Raw genomic sequence first — 3,288 nt, 5'->3', positions numbered from 1 at the left:
TGAGGGCTGTTGCTGGGGTTCGACTAAGTCCCACAAACCATCACCTTTGCTCATGAGGAGCCCACGGCATGTGGCAGGTCTGTGGGTCTGCACCACTTGCAGGGCTACTCAGCTTGTGGCAGAGGAAGTGGAGGGACGGAGGAGCTGGGGGACCCTCACATCCGGGATCACCCCCGCTAGGGGACGGGCTGATCTGGGACTCACACTCAGCCCTGCCCTGTTGCCAGGCTGTGTGCCCTCTTCATTCGACGGCATTGCCCATGTGGGGGTATTTCCTGAAGACCTATGACCTGCTAGGGCATGGAGAGGAACCAGAGCTGATCCCTGAACTGGGCCCACAGCCTGGCACCAGGAGGCTCTCCCGGAGACCCTGGGTGGGGGTAGGCGGTGACGTGGGGGGCACACGCCTTTTAAATCAGAAGTTTACGTCTGAAAAAAGAAATAATCATTGCTCCACATTTAAAAGCACAAACAAAGTAAAAAGAAGAGAAGAAAACGAACTTCTTGTATTTTCACAACCAGAAGTTCACTGCTGTTTCTCTTTGGTGTATTTTGTTTTGGGCTATTTTTTCTTTACACAATGATTTTCTTACCTTGTTGCAATGATCCCTTGATGGTAGGCTTAGGTATAAAGAACCTAAGTTTTTCTCATTTTCATTTTATCCCTTCACAGTCATGCAATTGGTGCTCAATAATTTTTTTTTTGACGGGAAAGTAGGATTTGTTGGTGGACATGAGTAAAGAGGGTCTTCTCAGATGACACAAGTGGTAAAGAAACGCCCTGCAATGCAGGAGCTTCGGGTTTGAGCCCTGGGGTGGGGAGATCCCTTGGAGGAAGGCATGGCAACCCACTCCAGTATTCTTGCCTGGAGAATCCTATGGACAGAAGAGCCTGGCAGGCTACAGTCCATGGGGTCACACAGAGTCAGACATGACTGAAGCAGCTTAGCATGCAGGCAGGTGTAAGGAAGGGACAGCTGCCATTTTGTCCAGGGGGCCATGATTAGGGATGCATTTAACCCCATAACCATCTGAAATGAGCCAATTTTTCTGCCACCATGTTTTAAAATTCATCCACATTAAACTTCATAAATCCCTATTTCTGGGAGATGAGAATCTTCTGGCGGCCAGGGAACTTGAACATGGCCGTGTGGAGGGTCTAAATCACCTGCCCTATGTTCTGCAGCTTGGTGCGGGTGGACATTATGACTTGGCCCATGGGGACCCCTGGCCACTGCTCCCTGGCACTTTCCAGAGGCACTGCGCACTCCTGTCTGGAGCCTGTCAGATTCGATCAGCTCTAGCGCGGGCAACGTCATGTGGATGAAGGTGATGTGGATGGGGTGGAGCTGCACACAGATACGAGACCCATCTTTGCCATCTTAGCTTTTTACCAGGGATGTGTTGGCACACATATGAGCAGCCTCCAGGGCTTCAGTGGGAACTTACCCACTTTCGTCTCCTTCCGCCCCAGGTCAAAGATGTGGATCGTAGTATCAGGGACACCTCGGCAGAAGTGAGACTTTGCATACAGCTTTTCCTTATGATACGGATGCTGGTAACGCCAGGCTGGGTGGCGGTCCATGGTGACACCAGGATCTTCAACGGTGAGTCGAAAATCTTCTGGAAGGCACTGAGACTTGCTGGTGTCCACTGGGAGTCCAATACACAGGGATTCCGCCCAGCAATGGGAACTGTCTCAGAACGGAAGGACCTGCCTCCACAGGCGGGAGTACTCCATCCCTAAGGAAATTCAAGGGAAAGTTAGATGACCTCCTGATGGGAGAGTGGAAAGAGGATACTGTGACAGGGGGATTTCCAAACCTGATGAAGCCTAGGTCTGGTGGAACGGCCAGGCCTTTCACAGGGAGCGGGAAGCTTTCCAAATGGAGCAGAAGCAGCTCCCTCGTCAGTCTGCCTCCTGCCCGATAAGGGTATTCGCTGTGTTGAGGACACGGCTAGAAATCCATCCAAACTAAACTGAGGGTTTGTGGGCACAGTGGTTGGAGCAGGGCTGTTTCCTGCAGAGGGTTGTCTTTCCATCACAGCTGAGACCAAAGCCTGAGAACCAGGTTTTGTGTGATGCCAGCAACCCTGCCTCCCAGCTGAAAGGGAAGATCTATTTACATAGAAAGTCAGTAACAATCGGGACCGATTTGGGGTTGAGCCACAGTAAGAAGTCTGAAATGGGCTGGGTGACCCTGCATTAGGGTTGCTGGGTAGGACCTGGACACTTAGAGATGTGGGCCAGAAATCAAGGCAGGGCGTCTGATGAGTGGAAAGGGCCCTGAGTGACTCTCAGCTGCAGAGAGGAGGGCGGCTTGAGAAGAGGCAGGAGAGCGATGTCAGATCCACATTGTGAGGGCCTGCCTGCCCAGCCCGCCTCTCCTGGACAGTGCTTCCTGGACAGCTGGCTGCTCTCTCGTCCTTGCCTAATTCTGATTGTGTCTAGCAGGGAAGGGCCTCGGTACAAGTGCAGAAAAAAGTGTGAGTCGCTCAGTTGTGTCCGACACTTTGCGACCTCATGGACTATATAGCCTGGCAGGCTCCTCTCTCCATGGGATTCTCCAGGCAAGAATACTGGAGTGGGTTGCCATTTTCTTCTCCATGGGATCTTCCTGACCCAGGGATGGAATCTGGGTCTCCCCCATTTCAGGGTGTGAATTTTCCAGTGTGCTGGGCTTCAAGCTGAGGAAGGACCTGAGAAGTTGGAAGAAGGGGAAAGAGAGGGATGGAAGGATGGAAGGCTGCTGCAAAGGAAGGCCGCTTGGCTGTGCGTATGAGAGAGAGGGAGTCAGAAATGAAATGCGTGCTCCTTTCCAGCTGGGGGTGGGTGGGCTCCGGGAGAGAGGGTGATAGTCACCAGAAAGGGGCAGCCGACGTCTCCCGCATGTTCTCCGCTTCTGTTGACATGTCAGGAGCCCCTGATGGCTCGTTGGCCTGGCTGGGGATGCGGACACCTTTGGATGGATGGAGACCATGGGACGTGATGAGTCAACCCTCAGTTACTGTTTGCTGAGCAGCAGCAGCCATTCAGCAAGCAGAGTGCCGGCTTCACGAACATGATCTGTTCTAAAACCAGCCCCCAGGGAGGCAGGCCAGGCCCTGCCAGCCTGAGGAGGAAACTGCCAAGAGGACCGTGTGAATCTCTAGGTGCCAGCGAGGAGCTCTGGGGTGGATCCTGAACCCTCCTGATCCCCAAGCCTATGCCCGGATGGTGCATGACAGAGCCCTCCTCATGCTTGGCAGGTCCCAGGAGCAGTCTCCAGGTTGTGTAAGCGCTGTTCC

At 53.3% G+C, this 3,288-nt stretch overlaps 1 pseudogene; it reads right to left on the bottom strand.

Moving 5' to 3' along the window:
* Positions 1-945: 945 nt before the first annotated feature.
* LOC129540000 (large ribosomal subunit protein uL16-like) lies at positions 946-1,792 on the bottom strand (annotated as a pseudogene).
* Positions 1,793-3,288: the final 1,496 nt, after the last annotated feature.

The sequence above is a fragment of the Moschus berezovskii genome, chromosome 11, assembly GCF_049115385.1.
Source record: "Moschus berezovskii isolate FMDL1 chromosome 11, NW_MosBer_1.0, whole genome shotgun sequence".
Lineage (NCBI taxonomy): Eukaryota > Metazoa > Chordata > Mammalia > Artiodactyla > Moschidae > Moschus > Moschus berezovskii.
The sequence above is the reverse complement of the archived record's forward strand: the minus strand, read 5'-3'. Positions and strand labels throughout refer to the sequence as shown.